General features: G+C 40.4%; 1 protein-coding gene across 10 annotated transcripts in view; it reads right to left on the minus strand.

The window, feature by feature from the left end:
• The window catches only part of dtnba (dystrobrevin, beta a), a 493,032-nt gene extending 475,808 nt beyond the window's left edge, over positions 1-17,224 (minus strand). For 7 of the 10 annotated variants that reach the window (XR_011340480.1, XR_011340479.1, XM_069886546.1 and 4 more), the window contains exons 1-2: positions 16,968-17,224; positions 11,630-11,726 (exon numbers count right to left, since the gene is read on the minus strand). The gene's annotated coding sequence lies outside the window, so the exon portion shown is untranslated. The remainder of the gene's footprint in view (positions 1-11,629; positions 11,727-16,967) is intronic. The other 3 variants (XM_069886548.1, XM_069886549.1, XM_069886550.1) reach the window with 1 other exon arrangement.
• Positions 17,225-26,957: the final 9,733 nt, after the last annotated feature.

Genomic DNA, 26,957 nt, shown 5'->3' on the forward strand with positions numbered 1-26,957 from the left:
GGTTCTTCCACCATGTTGTACATTGCTCTCCCTTGCAAATAGCTCACTTTGATGCTCTGTATTCTATACAAGTTTTGCAAGGTTTTCACATACCTGCTGACAGCACACAGTGTTACATCTTCAGCACTTGCTCATCCCTTCCAAGTTCTTCTTATTAGCCCCTTTCAGGTGTTCACACAAAGATCATCCGCCAGCAGTTGTGGCAAGGGGAGTTCAGCTGGCACGTTTAGGTGGCCAGGGAGTGGATGCCATTCTGGCACTTGAACGTGCCAGCTGACTGATAGCTGTCTACCAGCTAACACCGGCTCCTCGTGACAGTGGCCTAGTCCCGGCCACACTGCCTTGACGTTATAGCAGTGCGTCAGGCTGAAGCGGAACACAGAATTGGGAGCATGGAGGACAGAAGGGAAATGCTTATGGGGATGTTGTCAGCCTGCGCCTGCATCCAGGACGAGTTACGTAAAAATCCTCAGTGAGATCATGAAATTTGTTAAGGGTCTTATCAGCTCCATGCGATCTGAACAGCGCGTAAGTGAAATCAGAGGACAATCCCTGCAAAGGTTGTTGGCTAGCAGGCAGCAAATGGAGGTAGAAAGGCTTGTGGCGTATAGGCACCACAGACGAATGCGAATGCTGCATTTCAGTCAACTGGCCGTGATCACAAATCGGTCTCTATGGAGGTTGAACAGATCCCAGGCGGCTGCATTCTGGAGTAATGTGCTCAACAAATTTGATGATGACAAATGGAGGAGACACTTCCGTATGACGCGGGGCACCTTCAACTTCATCCTGGAACTCATCGAACCTCACCTGCAGCCTCATAGGCCAGATGCACAGCATCCATTGGTCCCTGGAATTCAACTGGCTGTGGCCCTGTGGTGGAAAGCAACCCCCGTGAGAATCGATCCATCAGTGCCATCGTCGGGAGAGGCGTCAGCACTGTGTGTATGGTGGCACAGCAGGTGGCAGGAGCCTTTAAGGGCATCCTCGGTAAGCGTTTAATCGCCCTGCCAAGTGGAACACACCTCTAGGAGACAATTGACGGCTTTGCGGAAAGGCGCCATCAATAGGTCTCGTATTCCCATTATCATCCTAGCGTGGATCCCGTGGCCAACTACAATTGCAAAGTCTGGCACTCCGTGGTTCTGCAGGTGGTTGTTGACCACAATTTCTGGTGAGTTGCAGCCTGACTTTTTTTTTTGCATCTCGCTTGCCCAATGTTCACTGGTACAGGCTACTTTATTCAGCTTCTCGGACGTATTTGTGGGTTGATCTGGCAGCATGCATAATGCACGTGTGCTTGCCAACTCCCCTCTGTACAGAAAGGCGGAGGAGCAGGGTGAATACCTCTTTGCACGTGACGTGAGTGATAACCCTTACACGCACCTCACGATGATGTTGTTCATGCCTCATGGCTAAACAGGCAGGTCAGTGAACTAATGGCATCTCTGCGCTTTTGTCCCCGCAGGTGTCCAAAAATGTTGATGAAGTGGAGGTCCCAGCTCATCTTGTGGGCAATGCGCTATACCCCCTTAGAGCTTGGCTGATGAAGGGCTTCACACAGCATCAATACTGGATGCAGACCAGCAAAAGTTTAACAAGGCGCTGAATTCCACTAGGATAGTGGTGGAGCATGCCTTTGCTCTAAAAGGCCGCTGGCGATGCTTGTCCAAGCGTCTTGATGTTGCATCTGCCTTCGTCCCAGATGTTGTGTTTGCCTGCTGCGTGCTGCACAATGTATGTGAGCTCAACAAGGAGAACTTTTTGCCCGAGTGCACATTGGTTCGAGCATATCACCCCAACCCAATGGAGTACAGGTCATACATTCGGCGATTATGTCCATTCTGTAGAGCACACATGTCAAACTCAGGCTCGCGGGCCAAATTTGGCCCGTGATATAATTATATTTGGCCCGCAAGATCATATCAAATATGTATTAGAGCTGTCCCGCAAGCACAGCTAATACTACAAATCCCAGAATGCTTTGCAAATGCATTGGCGTCAGCCCGCTAATCGCCCCCACCTCCTCTCTTTACTTTCATTAGCATCTACGACCTGTCGCCGAACTCACATGTAATAAACCCCTTACGAAAAATGGCCAAACGAAAGACAGAAAACAGGACCTTTCAAGACAGTTGGGAGACAGACTATATGTTCATCATTTTAAAAGACAAACCTGTTTGTCATTGAAGCAAGTTGTTATTTTTTTGACGTTGGCTTGTGAAAAAACATTTAAAAGGAACTTAAAGGCTATAGAGAAATATTATTTATTGAATATTTTATTTCTCATTTGATAATGCTTCTTCTAGAAAGAGTTTAACCAAAACTATTATTGAACATTTATTTTAATAAGAAAAAGTTTAACATTACACATGTTGAAAGAAGAGAAAACATGCAGATGTTGTTGAAAATTTTCAATAAATATTTAGTTTGGCCCACGACTTAGTCCAAGTTTTTAATTTTGGCCTCTGTGAATTGCAGTTTGACACCCCTGCCGTAGAGGGTGGATCTGAGGGGTCGCCATCGCCGCGATGCAGGTGTGTCCCTCACACCCACCAACCCAACTTCCACCACTGCCTCTCCCCCCCCCCCACAATCCCCAACCCTAGACCAAAGGCTGTGACGGGAACCAGAAGCCTGGCCCCAGATTACAGACTAATTATTGCTTGATCAGAATAGTGACAAAGTAGATGATACTTGTATTCTTTTTGAAACTAACAAAAAAATTCTTCAATAACACTTGTATGGTTTCATATATACTTGAGGTAGATAACACGCCGTAAACATTAAACTTATTGCAAAAGACTTGCTTTGTTGAATGGAATGGAGAAAAGACAGTGCAAATCCACCCCATACAGCAGGTAAACAGATATGACACAAAAGGAACACAAAACGTTTAAAGAACTACAACTTCACCACCCAGCTCCTACTAATCCTTCACATTATGCATAACGTATTGCACAAATTACCATCAAAAGCGGCTTGTGACTGGGGGTAGCATTAACATGATTACAGGCAGACACACAACTCATTCCAAAAATGAGATGAATGGGGGAGGAGAAGAGGAGGAGGAGGAGGGGGGGGGGGTGGGGAAACACTGCTGCACCCCAGCATCTTCAACCTCCTCAAGTGGCTGCCACCATTACGCAATGGTGTTGAACGATATTGTGGACCAGCATGAGGGGGAAGGTACATGGATGGTGATCCATAGGGGTGTGGGAACTGGGAATGACAGTCGGTCATTTGGGAAAAGAATTGTTGGAAGATAGAGGATTGTCTAATGCTGCACTGAGGTGCTCAAGTGTGGATGGCAAGCATGTCACCGCCTGCAGTTGCCGGTCACCCTCAGACTGGTGAACAGCATTCTCGTGGCTCCTCAAATCTGCAAACAGCTCTCTCTGCAGCTCCAGAGCCAACTCTGCACACTGGCAGTCCCTCTCCACTTCCTGCTGGTCCATTGCGGACATCATGTTCTGAAGCTCCTTAGCAATAACCTGCACCTTTGTTGGCCTCCTCCGCTTGCATCTTGGACCGGGCACCAAGGGTCAAATCATGAAAAGTGCATCAGTATTTAAATAATGTGGTTTTCAATGAACAAATCCTCTTTAATGCCACTATATCTGTGTCCCCTGGTGCAAGTGCCACCTCGCTACTTGCACGGTCAGCGAGTGGTGCATTGTTGTTTTGGGGGCCATCCAGGACTGTGCCAGATGAGTCATCCACGGACTCCTGCACCTCCTGGGTATGCATCTCCGGTCCTTCTGCAAAGCTGTTTGCAGCCTGAGATGCCTCTGGGATGAGATCCTGTGAATAAGGGCTTTCCATGCCACTGGCAATGCTTAATGGTTCTGCTGAGCAGCTGGACCCCCAGATATTGTGGCAATGCTGGAAGTACTGTCACTCCATTCCACCACTGCCACTCCTGTGGTTGTGATCAAGCACGACATGAAATTTTTTTCTGAGATTTTTCAGCTTGGTCACAACCTGAGTCTTTGTGCAGGCATGGCCTCTGGCTGAGAGTGCAGTGGCCATTCTTTCATTTGTGGGACCATCCCTCACAGTCCCCGTCAGCTCCTTCTCCTGTGCCTCCTGAGTTAAATTGTCCAGAAGCAATCTGACTTCTGCATCTGACCAGTTGGAAGCCATACCTGGATATTATGCTGCATATTGATGATAATATTAAACTGCACCGGTCACCACGAGTCTGTACACCGACTGGATTTTTTTTAAAAACGCATCAAGAGTCGATGACTGATAACGTCACAGCGATGTCATCAGCCCACCCCCTGGCAGCCCGGCTGCTTTCAGCTGCAATGGAGGATACTCTAAGAAGGATTTTACACTTACTGGAGAAGGGTTAGGTAAGTAGACCTCCTGGCCAGGTTCTCCCATTTCAGATGGCCACCCGACAGCTGCACAGAAGTATAATGTGCAGCTTTACAGTTGGGTGTTGTGGTCATCTGAAAGTGCCTATTGTCAGACTGTGGGTGTGATAGCCAGATCTGAATGCAGGCAAACACTGGGGAGATTATTAATCTACCTCAGCCCCTCACCTGCCACAAACTTCATTCCTGCAACAGACCAAGTCTTCCAAATGAACTTTACAATTTCAGCCTTCAGAAACTTAAGTTCCACCAGCCCATCTCTTTTATTGTAATTCTTTATTTATCGCCCTATGAACCACATCAACCAATATATTTACAGATGCATCTCTTTAAATATTCACAGTGACATTTTCTCTTTGTCCCCCCATCCCTCCCTTCCCCCTTCCCACCCCCTCCAAAAACAGTAAATATTGAACATAAAATACAATAAAACAATATCTTTATACAAAAGGAATACAAACAAAAAAGACATATCATCTACTTATACACGTTAAATCTGATCATGTTTATCTTCTTATCATTTCAAGTGGTAGTGGTCAGAGCCCTGCTCTTTCTGTTATATTCCATATAAGGTTCCCAGGTTTTTTCAAACATTGTAACTTTGTCTTTTAAATTATATGTGAGGTTTTTTTCCCAATGGGATACATTTAAACTTGGTCATATAGTCCAACATGGCCATCTTAGATCTTTATTTTCACTTCTTTTCCGCCTCTTCACCACCTCCATCCCTTTTTTTCCCATTACTGTTTTTTTTAAGTTTTCCTTTTTAATCTCAATATATGACAATGCACTTTTAAGACACGAAATACCCCAACAATCCCCACAAGCAATAACCCTTTAACCCCAAATGAACCTCCCCTCCTTGGATTGCCCTTTTGTCCCTTGTCGGCAACCACAACTCCCCTTTCCATTCAGTTTGCGAACTTCCTCGCAAGCGTCAACTGATTTCCCAGTGACCATTATTCTCCCACCCCCAGCCCCCCCAGAGAACACTATTTTTCTGTACATATAACAAAGTTCTCTCTTTTTTTCCCCCTTCTTCCCCTTCTCTTATCCATCTTTAAATCTTTATATATTCATTATCTTTACTTTACATATTTACATATTTTTGTATATTTTCTTCCTTCTTGTCACTCTTCCTCCTCTCTTCTCCTGTCCTGCAAACGTTCAGCAAATTCTTGGGCTTTCTTTGGGTCCGAGCACAGTCCATTCCGTTCCCCAGGAATAAATACTTTGAGTACTGCTGGATGTCTTAATCTAAAGTTATAACCTTTCTTTCAAAAGATTGTTTTCCCCATGTTGAATTCCTTCCTCTTCTTTAAAAGTTCGAAGTTTATGTCAGGGTAAAAAAATATTTTTTGTCCCTTATATTCCAACGGCTTATTGTCTTCTCTAACCTTTTTTGCCTGCTCCAGTATGTTTTCTCTTGTCGTATATCTTAGAAGTTTTACCAATATGGATCTCAGTTATTGAAGTGGTGGTGGTTTCGGTACTAGTGCTCTATGCGCCCTTTCGATTTCTATTTCTTCGTGTGAATCTGTCGTTCCCAGCACCTTCAGGATCCATCCTTTTATAAATTCCTTCATATCTGACCCTTCTTTGCCTTCTTTCAGGCCCACTATTTTTATGTTGTTTCGCCTACTGTAGTTTTCCAATTCGTGAATCTTTTATGACAATAAATCTTGTGTCTCTCTCATTTTTTTTCCACTCTCTTCCAACTTCTCTCTTAAATCATTTATCTCCATTTCTACAGCAGCTTCTCGTTCCTCCACATTTTCCCTATTTAAGTCATGACCAACTTTAAGCTTTGCATTCTGTCTTCAGCTCTTTTCATGTATCTTTTGATTGAACTAAATTCTAATGATAGCCATTCTTTTAATGACCTCATTTGTTCTTCAAAAAAGGTTTTATCTAAATTTTGTCCTTCTATTTTACCTTCTTCTTTCCTTTGAAATTCTTGGTCTTCTTCCTCCTCTTTTTCTGTGTCTCTTTCTATGTCTGTGCCATCTTCTTCTCTTCTCTGTATCTGTGCCATCTTCTTCTCTTCTCTGTATCTGTGCCATCTTCTTCTCTTCTCTGTATCTGTGCCATCTTCTTCTCTTCTCTGTATCTGTGCCATCTTCTTCTCTTCTCTGTATCTGTGCCATCTTCTTCTCTTCTCTATCTGTGCCATCTTCTTCTCTTCTCTATCTGTGCCATCTTCTTCTCTTCTCTGTATCTGTGCCATCTTCTTCTCTTCTCTATCTGTGCCATCTTCTTCTCTTCTCTATCTGTGCCATCTTCTTCTCTTCTCTGTATCTGTGCCATCTTCTTCTCTTCTCTGTATCTGTGCCATCTTCTTCTCTTCTCTGTATCTGTGCCATCTTCAACCTTCTCTGATGAGCTGCTTCTACATCACCGCCGGGCCTCCCGCCCCGTTGCCGCTCACCCTCTTCCAGCCCTTCATTCTTTTTCTCACTACTCTTCTTTTCTTCTTTCTTGCTTACTTCCCCCAGCCGAATGCCCCGATACTGGGCCTCTCTCAGCTGGTCGCTCTACAGCTGGCCACTCCTCAGCTGAGTCCCCCTCCTGCTGGTGTTAACCTTTTCTTTTACTTGCGCAGTTGCGCACGCAAAACTCTTCACACGTGCGCAACTCTTCGTGCGTGCGGGAAAAGTCCACCGGTCGGGAGGACACCACTCCTTTGGGGACTCACCAACATCGGAGATCGGCCGCTCTTCTCCACGGTGGCTCTCTGCTCCGACGTGCAGGTGAGGCCTTCTTTCTTCTCCAGTGATTTTCCTTCTTCCCTTTTCTCTGTTATTCTTACTTTCTCTTTTGGGTGCCAACTTCTGTCTCTTCTCTGTAATTTTACCTTTCTCTTCCTGTATTTTATGCTTATTGAGCTCTGTTTTTTCAAAATTTTTTTTCCTTTTCTCTGGAGAGGGCTGGTTCCACTCGACCAGCCACTACTCCATCACGTGACTCTCCCATCAGCGCATCTCCAAGCAAATGCCACCCTTTCATTCAACAAGCTCATTCAATTCTGTAAAATTCACTTCACCATCTCTCTCACTTCATCAAGCCCCTCTAAAACTTCTCTCTCAACAATCCTTCCTTAATCCACTTAATTGCTGCCACATTTGTCAATACAGTTGTTAACACTTTGCAAGCTTGGCTTTGGGAAATGTTATTCTTCTCTGAGAATAATTTCACATGTTAAGGGCAAAGAAAAAAAAATCAGTGAAGAGCAAAAAAACTTTCCTGTTATTTTTTGTTAGTGCTTATTTTTAGTTTAATCTGCCTGGGAATTTGCTGCAAATGTTTGCCTCACAATTCCTGCCCAAGTACAAAGTTATGTTAGCTTATTGAGACAATTACAGAAGACAATTGAGTAATTGAAGTCAGATCAGTAATTGTTCTCAGTTTTTTTTAAAATGCAGAATATATTTTTGTCAATTTCACTTTCTAAGGATTCAATACTCTGAAGTGAAAACATTTAATCATAGATAGACAATTTGCAGGTGGTGAATTCAAATTAATATTATCACTCCTTCCAATTGTATTAATTCAAAAGATGAAGATATAAACAAGGTGCAAACTTGAGGATTTTGATTGCAGGCTTTTGTAGTCATTTTGTTTCCTGGGAGATAAAATTACCAATCCAACAGAAGATGGTTTCTGGTTGCATGCTTACATAATCTTTCTGTAAAATACCAGAAAAAGGTGAGGGAGAAAGCAGCAGTTGTTCAAACCATACGCTTGATTTTAGCAAATAATTCACTTCACACAGACCTCCTTCATTAAAACTACAGATGCTGCTAATTTGAAACAAAAAGTTGCTAAAAAGCAATCGATCTGAAATTTTAACTTTTTATCTCTCCACCGATGCTGCTTGACCCCGTGAGCATTTATTGCATTTTCTATTTTTTTTGTTTCAAACATTTCTGTTGGTGTTGGTTATAAATGAACCCTTGTTTCAATAAAGGAGTTCTGTGTTCATTATGAACATTCTAATTACAAGAACCAAGAAAAGGTGAATTGTGGATTACTTGCTAGAATCAAACTCACAATATATAGGGAGACAAAAATAAATGTGGTTCCTCAATGAACCAGGGTTAGAGGTCAATGGAGAATTGGATAAGGATGCACAGATACAAGGCAAATTCAAATTTATTTTATTATATTCATATCACAAATGTAATGCCCTAATTTGTATGGAAACAATAAATGTGACATACAAATTTCACCATATGATTAAACTAATTAATATAACCAAGACAAGCGGAAGCAGAGGGCACTTCATTGTGCAAGATGATAGTCATGAGGAATACAAACAAAAGGAGAAAAGTACTTCCAATTGTAATCCTAGGCATAAAATGGTATCTGTAGAAATGAGGCATACAAAGGTTTGAGGTGCTCAGAAACAATGATCAGAGTCTAGAAACGACTGAAGGAGAGAGTCTGTCTTTGTTAAGAAAGTTGAAGAAAAAAGGAATGTCAAAACATGAGGTGGGAAGTCAGATTGGATTAGCGATTACTGATGAGAATCATCAGCTATAATCACAAACAGGCTTGATTGAATTTTCTTTTAAATGTTCAATTTTGACATACACTACAGTGACAAGCCCATTCGGCCCGCGAACCAGTGCTGCCCAAATACCCCAATTAACCTGCCACCCTACATACGTTGTAAAGGGTGGGAGGAAACCAGAGCACTCAGAGGAAACCCACGCAGACACAGGAAGAACATACAAACTCCTTACAGGCAACACCAGATTCGAATTAGAAACCCTGGTATTGCATAGCATTGCGCAAACCGCTGCTCTAACACTCCTTAATTTAAAGTTTCATAGCAAATATCTTTCCACTTCCATCATGCATCCCGTCGCAAATATATTTAATAGACATTTATCTTTTGGGTATTTCTGACGTCTGCTCACGTGGAGCGGAGTTGGACCGAATGCATGAACGGTTTGAAATAAAAAAAGTTATTTCTCTTAATCTCCAACTCTAGCATATTGCACAGGATGTTATATACATACCAAGCATACCAAGGACATAATACACAATAGACTGTTTAAAAAAGACAGTCATCCTAGACACCTGGAGAAAAACATGAAAATTGCAAACATTGCAACAAATAGTATTTGCGTTAATTTACTTAATCATTTAACATTAAAGCAATCAGGCCAATTCCAAATAGATGAATGGGCAACAAACTACCCTCACTGAAAGCCAGAAATCCTGGAACCAATATTAAAAAGAAGAGATGAAGATTTTCTTTTCATCCCATCATGTAGGACACATCTCCTCATTTACAGCCAATACTGAGGTTGCAATCAACCAAAGGTTTCATTCATTCAGCTTTCAAGCTGAAAAATACGGCAAACTTCTCAGTACAATCATTCAAAGATGAAATATTACTGGATTTCAAATACATTTATGAGTGATACAGTCAATTTTCTCAATAACAAGACCAGTTTTACAAGAACAAGTTTCTTAAATGAGGTTTCAAACAAACATCCTCCTTTAATTTTTGGTTCCAAGCTGGATGCCCTGGAATGATGTTGCCATTAAAGTATAAAGTCTACAATCGGACTTCAAGAGTAGCAGGATGGGAATTGAAGGAGTTTACAAAGAAGAAAACATCCAGGTTTCCCACATAGCTGACTGAGCAACAGAAATATGATTGGATCTTTGGAGAAAATAATGGCATTGATCAAAACTGCAAGTAGCCTTTCAGTTGACTCTCATCTTCAGGAACATCCTGATAGTGTTATTTAGATGAATTAATGCATTTCTTTGAATGAAGACTAAACTGATGTGAATTAAATTGTGATTTCGTTTTTCTAGGTTTTTAAAGTTCAGACACACAATTTAATACTGTTAGGGATAGATTGCAGCAAAAAAACTGGTACAACATTTTTATCAGCATTCCAATTGTAGCAGTAAGAAAGGTACGGTGTAGATGGAAGTGTGCATTTCCAAACAAACAATTCACGTCATCATTCAGAAATCCAAGCAGAGGGTTAAAAATAAACAAGCTCACACACTTTTTCACCATCATCCACTTACAAAGCAACGATTTCAAAACATAGGGTTGTAGGTCAATTGGGCAGCACAGACTTGTGGGCCAGAAGGGCCTGTTATCATGCTGTGTCTCTAAATAAACTGTATAATTAATGGTAGTCTCAATTCCACATCACCAGGCCAACAAATATCATACAAAAAATTTGATCACAGCCAAATAAATAATTTGAAATGTAATCTCCAGATTTGCTCTTGCATTTCTTCTCACAACCCATACTTGTTTCAAACAATGGAAGGCTGGAGGAACTGAGTGGATCACACAGCATCCATGGAGAAAAATGATCAATGGTTCCCAAACCGCAATGATGACTTAATTTCTCATTAAGTCTCAAAAACTGACATTTTTTTCTGGATCACTGCCGAGTTCCTTCAGCCTTGATTTCCCACTTCACTTAATTTTATCCAGGGCTACTTTGCATGGAAAATGAGCAGAGCCACAAGACTAATTCTGGAGTAAGGAAGTGAAAGAATAGCTCAAGCCTTTGCTCTTTATCACAACTACTGGATGTTAGATATAAACATTGCACGATATCTGAAATTTCAGTACTCAGACATTGCCCAATGTTGGTCAAGAGAAAGGTACACAAGTTCAGCTGTAAATCACGCTCCAGCATAAACTGCACTTGTGTTAAAGCGTTGCGTTCATTTTCCAGAACACATTTGACACACAAAAATTACCTTTTATTGACTATATACACAAAGCTATATCTAAACATTTTCCATTTTCATTCAGAAGTGTACCAAAAGAACAAGTTTCTTTTACCCAGCCAAATATCAACAGCAATACTATTCAAATGCTTTACAGTTTAGTAAACAGGACATTAAACCATTTCTCTGAAAAATAAATGTTTATGTTCCAAAAGAGTTAAAAATCGACAAAACAGAATTCATACTTCATGCAAATAAACCTCTAAAAGTAATTAACTTGTGGGCCTCAAATAACATTACAACAAACTTTAAGCAAGAGAATTTTAAAATAACTTGCAAATACCTCAGTATTTTCAACAAGCATTTATTTTTGCATGTGAAAACTAAGCTGTTCAGAAGAAACCCAGGTGTGCTTGATCCAATTTCACAAGTTAATATGGTCCCAAGAGAGGACACGAATCATTGTTTCTGTTTCAAGACATTCAAATTTTTCTTTCTAATGCATGACAAGATTTTACCCCCACCTTTCAGTAATCCGGGTCCTGTCTTGTCCTAGGAGCTTTGGTCTTTTATCCTGGTTTTTCAACTTTCGAAGGTTTCAATTTTTGACAAAAGTAACATCTAGAAATAAAAATATGTCAATTAAGATCAGATTTATTTGACAAAATGGAATTTCAGCTTTGGAGCAATTTTTTTTAAAAATCATACAAATAAAACACAATTTCTACATTTAAACTGAAAAGACTAAATTCAGAAAATGAATAAATCATTTCTTTATTTTACATTATCTGTTTATTTCAAAATAAAGCAGTGCTCAAATTCATGATCACCTGTTCATAAATATTCTTTAAACAGGCTACATATCACATGTAACTTTTCGACAGGCATATGGATGAAAGAAAAATAGGGGTTGTGAATGTGAGATAGGGAAGGATTTGATAGTTGTAAAGTTTAGACAATATCATGGGTCAAAGTTTACTGTGCTGTCATATTCTGTGTTCTACAGTGTGCAGATAGTGTTTGAATAAAAGATTTCTAATCTTTGCATACAATACTTACCTCAAAGATAATGTATTAGTACAAAAGCACAATTACATCCTGCAAATATTTTGGACAACCTTTCAAATCAATGCTCTCTGCTGACCAAATAGTCATGATTTCCAGGCTACACCCACGTGAGTAAAGATCAAACAAGGTGAAATAAATACTTTACCTGTATTCTGCTATTTCAAACATGCATATTAAAATAATAAAAATTTCATTAAAGTAGTTTTGACTTTCTTGGGTTGGAGTGAAAGATGTAGCAGAAGCAAAATACATCCGAGTAGGATTGCAATTAATTTGTCAGGTTTCACAGCTCATCCTAATTTCAATGTTTGAACACACAAATCTAAATGAGTCATTTCCCAAGGACCATGCGATTTTTCACCTTAAAATTTTCAAAAATAAAATCTCTTTCCCTTCCACGATATCCAATGAGCTGAAGACTTCATCCTGTTCTCTATGCTGGCTGAATTAAATGGAAAACTGCCATAACTTGCGTTTAAGAATTAATTTCATGTCAATTTAAATAAATTACTCCAATTTATGTCACAATTTTTTTCTTTGAGAAGCCCCAAAATATCTCAGGAGCCTACTTCTGTAAATCATGGAACACCCGAGGATGAATTTTGTCTTTATAACTTTTCTCAGCTGAATTTGACAGTCACATCATCTCTCTGATTCTTAACCTCGTCATGACCAAATCAGACAAAAGAGTTACAGCAGTACTTCAAATACCTTTACTGCTTTTAGTGTATTTTTTTTTCTCCACAGTTCTTCTGGTTTTGGCCGTCGAACGTTCACATTGCTGGTGGTGTTGCAACAAGTTTCACCAAGTCGCTCAAAAATATTCATCAAGTTCTACATAATTCACTAACATCATCTTGTTAGGAGGCTTGGCAATTGAAGACTGTTATTAACTCCCCCACAGACTGAGTTTTCATTTCATATCACTGCATCCAAATGATTTAGCGATTATAACAATTTGGACACAAGTTTACAAGCTACAGCTGGTTAACAAAGCAAGTAGCTAAAAAAGTGCTCGGTTCAATTCTTCAAGTGATTCATCAAAATTATGTAATCCTAGCTCAATCAACAGTCAAGATGATTAAGGTAAAGGAAAGTTCATCAGAATTCCAAGTTCTGACTGCAATTAATTTCTCAGACCTAGCCTTTTAACTTGTTTAAATATTTGAACTGAAGCCAAATGACAGTCATAGCCCATTATCTTCCTACTTTGACAGATAGTAAAAATAGGGGGAAAATGTCAACTCATCAAAAAATTGAAGTCAATGGATTTTTTTCAGGTAAACAAGAGAAGCGATGAGATACCAGGTAAGATAGATTCTGTGGCCCTGGTGTAACATTAAATAATCTTCCTGATTGACAAAACAAAGATGCACATCTGCAAAAGTTGGGACAGAGTATTATTTATGAAAAAGAAAAAGCTTTAAAAAATTCAGCAGGTCAGGCAGATTCAGGGGAATGAGAAATAATCAACATTTTGGATCTGCGACCTCTCTCAGAACTGGGAGAGAGATACCAGTTAGCGTTCAATTGGTAAAAATGTGGAGGAGCATGTAGACCAAAAGGAACGTCAAGATTTTTTATTGGTTGGGGTTACACCACTGTTAATTAAAGTTATTTCTGTGTGATTTTCTTTTACCAGATTGGCTCAATGTTCAAGCCTTTGTACCAAACTTAATTTTTTTTTAAAATGAAGCTGATGTTTTCCCAAATGGAAATCTATCTGAAGCTTTGTTTGAAAGCAGAGGAGAATGTTCAATAAAATTAAAAGCTGGTCACATTACACAAGGGAGTGGCTAATTTGTGGCCGCTTGCCAATTGTCTCATCCTCCACATATTGTCACAAGTGAGAGAGCAACTATTTGTGCAGATGGAGAGGTCTCTTTCCTCAATTAAAGTAAATGAATGCATAACAAATAAGATGGTGGATACCTCCTCAGAAACTGCCCACTCACATCATGTCTTTGGGAAGTGGATGGGTGGCTTGCTAGGATGATTACTGTAAACCTAACATCTACCACCAATGAGCAACCACCTTGGCATAGCCTGAGTCAGCAAGGAGTCAGGTGCAGATACTGCCAAGCCAGCATGTACTGAGAAGAATTTCTGCTCCTACCGCAGGGAGACATGGCCATCTGCAATGAACTCAAATGACTCCATATCTTTGTACATCTGCTGCAATGCATGCACCCACCACAACATGTACCATCTTCACTTCCACTGAGCAAAATGTTACAAGCTGAACTGCTCCAATATTTAACTTCAAATTTAAGCCTGTGACTTAAGGTTAATGCATCTTTATCATCTCCAAACTTAGCCAAGTCTTCAAATACCTTTGGATGCTTGGAACAATTTTACAGAGTCTCTCAGGAGTTTAAACATTCAATATCACCCTTCCATTAAGTTTCATTCCCTTTGGTTCATTTGTATACAATTTTCCACTCCCTTCATTCTATCACTAACCAACACACAAGTATGCACCTGTTGGGTAGCTTTTCCTGTTATCCATCTACAATGCAGTAATAGGCATTCAAATATTAATGAAAAGTTATCCAAACAAATAAACATTTTAGAATTTACATGCAAAAGTTGTGGCTATTTGAGTTCTCCAAGTACAAGTCATTGACAATATCCGCTTGATGGAATACTGGAGTGTGAATTACATCATGTGGTTTTATATCGTGGGTTCATATTGCACTGCTTCATGTTTTGTAGGCCCCTCACTCTTCAGCTGGCTCTGTTCTTCAGTTACCTTGACTGTGTCCATTTACATAACGGCATGTTATCTGCTCTTGTACATTGACGATTGTTTGCAACGTAGGAGAGACACAGTATCAAAAAGTTCACGTGCCTCACAGAGACTCAATGTAACTGTAGAATCACTATCCAGTCATAAATACACTTAAAAATGATCAATCGCTATGAACTGCTCCTCAAATGATGCTCCTCCGTGACTAAAATCCAAACTGTGTGGAATTAAGAGAGTTTCCAGGGTCATCATTAGTTTCTCTTCCAACAGTCATTGGTGCACATGAATTGCAAGGTGAGCCTTTCAAAGCTGAAATTCTGCCCGATTCCTATCGAAACTGTTGTACACACCGAACTCAACATTGTAGACTATCAAAGCTGTTCAGGCCAAGAGGAAACAAAGCGCTGTTGTTTCATAACCGAGGTGCCCCGAATGCAGTTGCAGCTTGGAGTTGATGTGCCACCCACAAAACAACACTCCCTTTTTCCAAAATACCCAGCCAGACAGGAAGATCTTGAAATGAGATCAAAAATACATAGTTCTGCACAATGGGGTGAAAAGTCGACATAAAGTCCAACATTTCGGGCAACACATCGCAGCCACGTTTAGTCCATGAAACACCAGAACCCTGTGCTGCACCATGCACGACTTCGCATCATCAACCTTCAGAGAAAGGCATGTTCGTGCCAGCTGGATCGAGTTGTTGGGAAATGCCGCTGGAGCCGAGGCTCACCTTCATCGCAAAGAATTGGATGGAGACGAGCCTTTTCAACTGATAAGAAAATGAAACGCGTGGCTTTCCACAAGGTGAGCAACTATTCTTTTGAGAAGCAGGAATGCAATAACCTCAATCCGAAATCCAGCTCCAAAAGGCAATAACCTCAATCCGAAATCCAGCTCCGAAAGATCATACTCTTTAATTTTTACTGCACTGGGGGGGGGGGGGGGTTCTACTGGTGAAGCTGTCAATTACTTCTCAGGGGGGGGAAAAAGACAACAGGTTAACAACAAACTTTTCCTTCACACCAAACTGTTCAACAATATTCCACTCAAAGGATCGAGGAAGGAGATCCACCATCAGTGAAAACTGGGGGGTGGGTGGGGGGGGGGGCAAAAGATCTCTCTCAAGAGAACGCAATTCAATGGTGAACTCTCGAAGTGGAGCGGTCTCTCGAAGTGGAGCGGACTCTCGAAGTGGAGCGGACTCTCGAAGTGGAGCGGACTCTCGAAGTGGAGCGGACTCTCGAAGTGGAGCGGACTCTCGAAGTGGAGCGGACTCCCGAGCCACCCGAGATCGAATGGCCCACGCGAAAACAAATTGCTCCCTCTTCTCAAGGGCTCAACATTCGAGTGTCAGGTCTCGGGCTGGTTTCCCCAAACAACACCCCCCCCCCACCTTCTCCCCCCCTTCTCCCCCCCCCCCACCACCTTCTCCCCCCCCCCCCACCACCTTCTCCCCCCCCCCCACCACCTTCTCCCCCCCCCCCACCACCTTCTCCCCCCCCCCCACCACCTTCTCCCCCCCCCCACCACCACCTTCTCCCCCCCCCCACCACCTTCTCCCCCCCCCCCTTCTCCCCCCCCCCTTCTCCCCCCCACCACCTTCTCCCCCCCCCCACCACCACCTTCTCCCCCCCCCCCACCACCTTCTCCCCCCCCCACCACCACCTTAAATCTGCTCGACACATCCTGCCGCAGCATCATTTCCTCTCCTGTGCCGAGAAGAAGCAGTAAAAGGACATTCTCCGCGGACACGGGGGAACGAGCTCTGAAGCCGCGTGTGCAAACTGCTGACTGACCTGGCGAAAGGAGCCGGACCGGCACAGCGGGCAGAAAGTCCCTGGCTGCCTGAAGCCCTGGCTGGGGGCGGCCGTTCATGCGCGGGAGCCCTTCGTGCTGGCCTCCCAAACGGCTGAGCCGGGGATTTCAAGCCTGTGTGAACGGACCCTTCAAGGCTTTTTGGGGGGAGGGTCACTTTTCGTCCTCCTCCCCCGTTACCAGATACATTCGCGTGGGGGATGACTGTGCAGCGAATTGCAACTGACCTGCAAAGCACCAAAGCAGCCCGGTCCGTTCAGCGACCTTCATATTCCTCTCCGCTCGCGTCCCCGCTCTTCCTTCCTGCTTTCGACGTCCATCAGTTGTGCTTTCCAGTTCATTCCTTCTGCTGCTCCAAGCGCTTCCGAGTCCCCCAGCCGCTCAGAGGCACGAACGGAACCCAGCGATTACCATGACTCAAAGGGGGAACGTCATGCGGCTGCTGGGCCGAGCTCGGAGCTGCCATCAAATTGCAGAGGCGAGGGAGCTGCCAGTCACACGTCAGACGCGCCGAGCGATGCGAGAGGAAAAGAAAGAGGAAGCTATTGCTTCCTCTCTTTAAAATAAAACCTTGGACCAGGTAGCGGAGGGCAGGGAAGCCAGTCTTTGAGCAGGCAGATGCCGCCCCCACCGCACCTCCTATTTTGGTTTGCAAGGGTGAATTAATTCACACGAAACTCGGGCTCAATTCTGACATGAGGGTCGGGGGAAATTAAGAGAGAGAAATAAATCGTTCTACAAATTGAATTTCACCAGAATGTCTTATCCAAATAAAATACAAATTCAGTGTAAATGCTCAGAAATAGATCCTCTATACCAATTATCAAACTTTAACCAACTTTTCAACTTAAATTCAACATGGCCAAACACTTAAAAACTGCAATTGATTTGCATTTGAGATCACATTTTCTCACATTCTCAGAGGATCCAAGGTTATTTGCAGACCTATCAAAAACAGTTTTGAAAAGTACAGAAGAAGAATGCAATCATGGGGTGAAATGACTGATCTGCTCTGGCTCGGGCATTCACCATCATGAAGTGCTTAAAGAAGATGGTCATGGCATCAATTTGGGGGAAATTGACCCACTTCAATTTACTGACTGACAAAAATAGATCCAAGGCAGACACCCCCTCCTGAGTTCTTCACTCAGCCTGGAACACCAGCTCTGCTTTTCATATCATGGTCCCAATTAATGCATTCCAAAACTTAAAAATCAAGGCCACAGCACCCTCCTCTGCAACTGTATCCTTTCTGTCTTAAAAGGAAGATGGGAAACAAAATGCTCACATTGACACTCAACAGAGACACTCCTCTAGGATGTGTGATCAGTCCCCCTACTCACTGATGTGTGATCCATTCCCTACTCTGCTCCCTCTTCACTCAGAGCTGTGCAAAGTACCACTCCAACTCCACCATCTTCAAATTCAACGACACTATGGTTAAAGACCAGGTATCAAACATATTTCCGTTATACAAGAAACCTCTCTTATGACACAGGAACATAAGAAACTAAAGAGAAAATGGGTAGGTCATGTAATATTGTCATCTTTTAATTCCAAAACCAGGGAGGTAGCCAGCCTGATCAACAAAATCACACCAGTAACAAATGGAGAAACTATCATTGATCCGTCAGGTCGATAGGTATCAGTTAATTGTCAGCTTTATTCAGAATCCTGGACACTTAAATCTAATATGCACCCTATTATGATGATGAATTCTTTATTCAAGGTATCTTCCTTAAGTTTGGGGGGGGGGGGGGTGACAAAATATACTTGTAGGGGGCAACTTCAATTTCTGTTAGATCCTGTCCTGGACAAGTCAATGCAGTCAAAATAAGAGCAGAAAAACTACTTTGGCTTTCATGAAGGATTTAAATTTGACAGATGTGTGGAGATAAACACGGTCTCAAACCAGAGACGACTCTTTTTATTCTTACCCCCATAATTCCCACACTAGGATTGACCTCTTTTTTGTTATCAACACAGTTAACTCATCAAACATTAGAGCCTGAATACTTATCCAGAACCCTGTCAGATCCTTAGCCTTTGATGCCAGTAGAACCAACCAAATCATACAGATGGCATTTGAATTCCACCCTCCTTCAAAAATCAGAATTTTGTAAATTTATTAGAGACCAGATAAGGTTATTCTGTGAGATAAACTGTCCCTCCACTTCCAATAATTTTTACTTTATGGGCCTATCTAAGGGGACAAATAATCACATATACAACAGGTATTAGGAAGAAATACATGGCAGACAGAGAAGGACTGGAAAAATAAATTCTGAAATTGGAAAAGGAGTTCCACAGTCTGGCTCCAAGGAAGTATATAAAGTGCTTGTAAACAAAAATAAATACACCACACACTGACAAAATTGAAAAGAAAATTCTAAGAATTAAACAAAGATATTATGAATTGGGAGAGAAAGCAGATAAAGTCTTGTCCTGGCAACTGAAAGCAAAGGAAAGTGCAAGAACAATTAATTCATTTCAGAATGAAATGAGCTCAATGTCATATAATCCCTTTTCAATATTTTTATTTAAGTTTAAGTAAAATCCATTAAACAGAGTAAGAATGCAAAAAAAAGCAATAAACAGGTGTAGTAATTATATGTACAAAACAACTATCACAAATAAACAAAGTATTTTAACAAACAGACTAAAAGACAAAAGAGGATAAAAACACAAATATAAAATGGCTAATTGAAAATAAACAAAAAAATTATTATTCTACAAAATCAACCCCCTTCCCTTCTGAAGTTGTTAGTAATTGCATATAATTTACTACCACAAAGAGAAGACTAAAATCACAAAACAATATCTGATAAAAGAATCCCCTAATTTTTTTTTAAAACAAAATCAAACCGGTTACATTGGTAGAGTGTCTGACTTTTTTTCCAAAGTTAAATATGCCATCATATTGGATAGCCATCAAATATGAGTAGGAGGGACAGCATCTTTCCATTTCATCAGTATTGAATGTCAAGCAACAAAGGAGATTGCATGGAATTGAGAGACTGTTAAATTCAAATCAGTTATCTTAATTAATCCAAATCGGCTTTTTAAGGGATTTGGCCTCAAATTTACACAAGGCAATGACAAACATCTTCCCCAAAAAAAGGGAAAGAGTAGTACAAGACGAGAACATGTGTAACAGAGTACCTTCTTCAGTCCTGCACCTGTCACATTGCGAAGAAACAGTGGAGTAAAACTTTGTCAATTTAATTCTTGAAAAGGAGGCCCAATGTACTTCCTTAAATTGTAAGAGTGACAGGCAGAAAAAGAAGAATTTACTAATTTTAAAATAGAATACCATGCAATATCCAAAGATGAAAGCTGAAGATCTTGCTCCCATAACTTTTAATCTTATCTAGGGAATTGTCCTTAAACTTTAATAATAAATCATATATAGCTGATATCAGCTTTTTTTGATTCAGTTTACATGTATAAATCATCCCTATATTATTTATTCTGCGTGCGTGCGTGCGTGATTAGGAGGTCTCAACAATAAAGAAATCAAAAAAACTCCTTATTTGTCGGTATCTGAAGAAATTATGCTTGTGTAGTTTAAATTTAGAAGATAGTTGTTCAAATGAAGCTAATTTTATTATTAATAAATAAATCTCAAAAGGACTGGATACCCAACTTGAACAATTCACTAAACGCCAAGTCTTGCACAGAAGGTGAGAAAAGTAATTAAAGAATATAGGGCTAGCAAGTAAAAATCTATGAAATCCGGAAGATTTTCAAAATTGAAACCAGATTCTCAAAGTATATTTAACAACAAAATTATCGGTTAACTCAGAGGCTGATAAAGGTAATGGTACTCCAAGTATTGAAATAAGAAAATATTTTTAGTAGAATTAATTTCTAACTTAATCCAATTTGAAACACCTATTCTGTCCATATAATGAATCCAAAAAAAATTAAACATCTAATATTTGCAGCCCAATAGTAAAATCTAAAATTAGGTTGTGCAAACCACCTTTCTTTTTAAGATTTTGTAGAGAAACTTTACTAAGATGAGGACACTTATTTTTCCAAATATATGAATAATTGAGTCAAGTGAATCAAAAATAGTTTTGGAAACAAAAAACAGGAACAGCTTTTAAGTAAAATGTTCATCTTGACAGCATTAATTTGCCCAATTTAGGACATTGAAAGAGGAGACCACTGAGCAAAAGACTTCTGAACATAATTCAATAAATAAAAAAATTCTCTTTAAATAAATTATTGTAATTTTTAGTAATAGTGACACCAAGATAATCAAATTGATTTTTACCTCTTTTAAAAGGCAGAGTCTCATATTCAATAACGCATTTAAATGGTTCTGTACAAATTTATATCAATCAGAATCACCACAAGATGCAAGATTGGTGACTTCTTACTCATTATTAAACTGCCCAAATGTGACTAAGAAGATCAACCAAATTTGGACCTCCCCTTTACTGCAAGAGAAATTGAAAAAGCCTGAAACTCACTGCAGTCCAATAAATCACCAGGGAGGATGGTTTCCCTTCAGAACTTTAAAGAAAATTTAAGAATTTTCTTATTCCCCTCACCATGGATGTAATTAATTTAGCATCTAAAACCCAAACTCTCCTTAAATCATTTTGACTACCATAATTACTGTGATTCGCAAAAAAAACTGAGACCCATTAAAATTCTCTTCATTTTGACCTATTTCATTTCTAAACTCAGATTATAAATTGATCTCTTAGGCCCTGGCTAACAGGCTTGGCCAAAACTTTCTGCAATGAATAAATCCAGGCCAGAGTGGCTTTATTTTGAAACAGTGATCAGCCAACAACCTACGTAGGCTCTTTAATATTATCCACTATGCAAAGTCAAAGGCTAAACCAAGTCTCGCTTTGGCTCTGGATGCTGAGAAAGCCTTTGACAGGCTGGAATTACCTTATTTATTTCAAGTTTTGGCCAAGTTCAGGTTTGGGCAACTGTTTAATAACTGAGTTAAAACTCTTCATCATAGACCTCACCAAGGAAGCTACTAATGAATAGATCTCAGGAGCGTTCCCTCTGAGCAGGTTGAGTCAACAGAGCTGTGCCTTATCTACAAGACTTTGTCTTGGCTATTGAGCCCTTAGCAAAGGCAATTAGACAAGACTCAGATAAAAAGAGTTTTAAAGTGGGTCAGACAAATCACAAAATTAATCTTAATCTTGTACTTAACATATCTGGTTAATTTCCTCACTAATTACAAACTTTATTAAAATCTTAAGGTGAAGTTTCAGGACACAAAGTAAACTGGGAAAAAAGAGAAATGATCCCACTAACAAACTTTGATTTCGCTGAGTACCAGTGAACAAGCTTATTCAAGTGGCCCTCGAGTGGCATTAAGTACCTTGGAATAATAGTGGATAATAATCTTCAGAATTTATACAAACTTAATTACCTCCCATTACTTTGTAAAATTGAAGATTTGAGTAGGTGGATGAATTTGCCCATAACTAATTGGCAGTCAACTGTGTGAAGATGAATATATTGCCAAGATTGCAGTATCTGAGTCCTTGCCCATTCCACAACCCTAAACCCTTTTTTTTTTAAACCCTGAATAAGCAGGATGGGCAATTTAAATGGAACTGTAAACTACCCATAGTATCCATGGAAAAGTTAACATGGGACTATAGATTAGTAGCCATCTGATTGCCCAGTTTCAAAAAATATTATTTTGCAGCCTATATTAGATTTATTTCTTTTTTTAGGGTGATGATACCTCCTCCTTAATACAAATTGAGCCCCTTTTCTACTGGCACCCTGTCCCAGGAATTAACTAGGAATTTACTGAGATAGGGTCCAGTGGGAAAGGAGCATTGTCCGAACTCAGGCGTCAAATGACATCATTTCATGCCAGGGATTAACCACATCTACCCTTACTCATATCCCCGGCATGTTGATAAAACCAGTGAAAAAGGGACAGCAGAAAATCACCCATTTCCAGTTGAAGGAAGAACACTCTGATCCCTGAGGATGAGAGTGTTCAGTGGAAAAGCAATTAGTATCCCAGTTAAGGGTGACCCAGGGGAAACGGCTCACAGGGCTTCCTATCCTGGGACACTGCACAGCCAATTAACTGGGATGCCAGTGGGAAAGGGGCCAAGGATTGCAGTCCCCAAAAAACAAGATGTACAGTAATTGTATTTATGAATGAAATTCTAAAATTATAGCCAACAGAACAGACAACCCCATTTTAAAACACTTGGTTAAAACATGGTGCGAGACCTGTGGAGGCTCTGGACTGAAAAGGGGACTGTCACCGAAAACACCTTTAAGACAAAATGAACTTATACCCATGACTTTGAACAATTCTGGAAGCATGGCATCATAATGGGATACCACATCTGTAAGATTGCTATGAAAAATGACATTTCATGATGCTTGAACAGTTGAGGAAAAATTATGACTTGCCCAACAAGACTTTCTGTTATCTTCAGTCAAGTTCCTTCCTTAAGGCCAATTTGGGCCCTAAAATGACTTTACTGGAACTCACTGAAGCAGAGAAACTATTTAATGAAGGAAGGGTGGATACATTTATTTCTCGAATGTACTTTTTATTGATTAATAAGGACTCAAAGCCAGGTTTGCATAAATCTAGAGTGAGATGGGACTCAAATTTAGACATAACAATTGATGAGCAACTCTGGTCGGATTTATGTCAGGGAAGTTCATTGGCTACTATCAATGCCAGGTATAGACTGGTCCACTATAATTTTCTCCATCAACTGTACCTCACCCTATAGAAACTACACCAATATATACCCAAATTTTCAGAGATGTGCTTTAGGTGTGGTAAGAGGTTGGTTCCACTTGGCTCTGCGTGAAGGTGATATCCTTCTGGTATGACCTTTGTGACAACCTAACTAAGACAACAGAAGTCACCTTCCCAGTAGACCAGGAGTTTTATTTTCTGGGGAACTTTACAAGTATTGATAGATCACTTACAAATTTCCAAATTAAATTCACAAAAATTGCCTTATGTGTGGCCAGGAAATGTATAGCAGTTACATGGAAATCTGACCTCTATCTCCTCATTGATAAGTGGTCTTCAAAAATGAACAGCTGCATTCCACTTGAAAAGGTCACATACAGTCTTAGGAGGGGAGATAACACCTAAAAATCTGGCAGCCTCATTTAGAATATATAGGCACCTCACTGGTGCCACCATACAATCACAACTGACTAGCCAGTAGATCTCTAAAGATTAGAGCATTGTGGTACTATCACGTCACTATGTGTTTTATTGCACACACTGAAAATGGGATTTTTCTTTAAGGGGTGGGTTTTCTTGACAATGTGAATTTTGTATTGTTACTGATTGTTAAATATACTTCAAATGATAAACAAAATATGACAAAAAAAAACAGAATCCTTAAAATATAAATTATCCGCATCATGTGAACAAGATTACATTTATGAAGTGCGTATACAATTTCATCCCATCTAAAGCACATAACAATCCATAGTGTACAGTAGTTGCTTGTGTGCTTTTTTTAAAAAAAGATCCTGTTACATGGCTGCATGATTTGCTTACTTAAAAAAATGTTCAAGAGGATACATGAAAAAAAAATCAATATCCTGACAAAGACTCTTCGACTTGAAACATTAACTCCATTTCACTTTCCACAGATGGCCTGCATGGTGAGTACTGTCAGCATTTTGTTTTCATATCAAAAGGAGTAAATATCGACCAGTGGACATTTTCAAGAAGCCTCATGGTATCTTTAACATGTACCCGTGATAAAACAGAATGAAAGAAGAAAGTCTGCAGACACAGTGATTGTAGTTAATAAACACAAGTGCTGAAGAAACTCAGCAGGTTCCACAGTTTCGATAGCAGGCAAAGATAATATATCAGACCTTGACAAAGGGCCCAGGTCCAAAACTTTGGTTATGCTGAGTTTCTCCAGCACATTTATGTATTAACCCAGGATTAAATAGCCTTACTTTAACAGATCACTTGTAATACTACCAAAAAATGATGCCCTCCCTCAGAACATCACTTAAGTGATGATGTATTCAAGAGCTTAACCTAACAATCCTTAACTTAGAGGCACTGAACCACACTTCATAATTATCTTCCCCACCTCCATTCCTTGAAAAAGTAGGTTAATGCAACAGCTATACAGATTACTCAGTCGAGCTTTTTTAAAAAAAACAAGAGCAGAGACAAGAAGCATGAAACTAGCCTGAACAGAGTTCAAAAGTTTCCACGTTATCTGACAAAGTAGCAGCTTTCCAAGATAGTTCAAGTGTGTGAATTCATTTTGTAATTTAAAATTTTACCATGGATTCTGCTGGATTCAAGCTGGTGAGAAATGGACAGAGCACAATTTTGACTCAATGGCTTCCTCTAGAAATGAGGTTTCAAACTAAAGCCAAATTAAAACAGGATATCTTCTCCTATCGGCAAACAGCAAACTCTTCATTTTTCTCCTCACCATTCGCACAGTTCAGATATCAGCTAGGATGCCTGCTGGCATTTTGATTCTCATTTGTCTTTAAAATCAATACTCAATATTTCTAATCACAAGATTTAATCCTCAATAAATCTTTTGATCCTTTTCAAAATGCACATGTAGATATTCATATGAATCTTAACAAAGGTAACATGCAAGATTCTCGGTCATTAAATCATACAGCAAAGAAACAGGCCCTTTAGCCCATGATCATTTTGACAACTGTATTCATCCACACATTCCATTTAGCATATTTGTTCTATGACCTTTTATTCCATGCTTATCTTGATGCTTCCTAAATGTTTTCCGAGTACCTGCCTCACCAGGCCTTTCCACGCTGTGGGCAAGCAGTGACCCTTACTTGGACCTGGGTGAAATTCCAGGAAAGGATGTCTGGGCCCTTTCACACCACAGTCCAAATTCCTTGTAACTTGCCCTCCCCGGCAATTTAGGGGGAAATCCTGCCCCCAGCAATGACATCATTATGCACTCACAGGAAGACCTATCACAAATCAGAAGTGTGTGTGTGTGTGTGTGTGTGTGTGTGTGTGTGTGTGTGTGTGTGTGTGTGTGTGTGTGTGATGTGTCATATGTGTTATGTCGTCTCTGGAGTTACTTGGGAGGCTTCTTAAATAACTTAGAGATGCAAAATTCAAATAACAGAAGAGATTTTACTGACTGATGTCTTCCACATCTCAGGAAACTATATATACATACTTATATACACATACGCCCCACAGTGGTGCACTACAGTTACTACAGTGAGAAGAGTGTATTCTTACGTGGTTACAAAATAGTTCACATTATCCTGACTATATAACATCCCTCCTTCTCAAGATAAAGAAAAATTTAGTGTTCTTTATCACTTTCTTTTCAGTGCAACTTAAGTGACTGAACTTGTACACTAGTTTATTTACACAACTATTCTTAAATACTTCTTATCAATATCACACTGGCGACAGTATGTTGCTTCGCCATCTTGTGGATTTGGCTGCGACCGTTAGGCTCTGTGTTGCTGGTACATGTGTAAGTGATGTAGTTTGTTGTGCTTCACCTGACAACTGCTGTGCTGATGTTTCAGTATTAGTGGTTGTGGTCTCTTCACTTAATATTGGTGTTGCAGGCTTTGCTGGTATTAAAGCTTTCTGCTTCATCACATCTTGTGTCAGCCAGATGTGAATTCTGTTCCACCTCAGCTGATTGCCAGAGACTGTCTCGACAATGTATGATCTTGGTTTTTCAGTTCCTCAGATGACCTTTGCTGGGATCCATGTTTTCAACATCAGCTCTTGAATATGTAAATGCTGCCCTCTGAAGAGTTCTGGCAATGTTTGTGCATGTTTGCTATAATGCTGCTGTCCTTCTTGTGTGTCACCCAGTCTTCTGGTTTCCTCCTGGTTTTCAGGAGGGTGTATTTTGCTTGGTAGAGTTGTTTTATATCTCCTGCCATTTAGAAGTTCTGCCGGGGACTTCATGTCAGCCCTTAAAGGTGTTGCTGGTAATGATAGAAGAGCGAGGTCTGGGTCTTCTTTTGTACAGTTTGCACTTGTCTTTCAATGAACCCATGACCTTTGGGATGGTGTGGGGATGATGCAGTGATAACAAACCCATACTCTCCAGCCAGCTTTCTGAATTCTTGTGACATGAACAGTGTTCCATTGTCACATATTTCTTGTTCGGGTATTCCTTGTTCAGCAAGGAGCGCTCTCTCATTTCTGAGGTGATAGTTGTTGCTCTCAGGTC

This window comes from Narcine bancroftii, chromosome 6 (assembly GCF_036971445.1).
Source record: "Narcine bancroftii isolate sNarBan1 chromosome 6, sNarBan1.hap1, whole genome shotgun sequence".
Lineage (NCBI taxonomy): Eukaryota > Metazoa > Chordata > Chondrichthyes > Torpediniformes > Narcinidae > Narcine > Narcine bancroftii.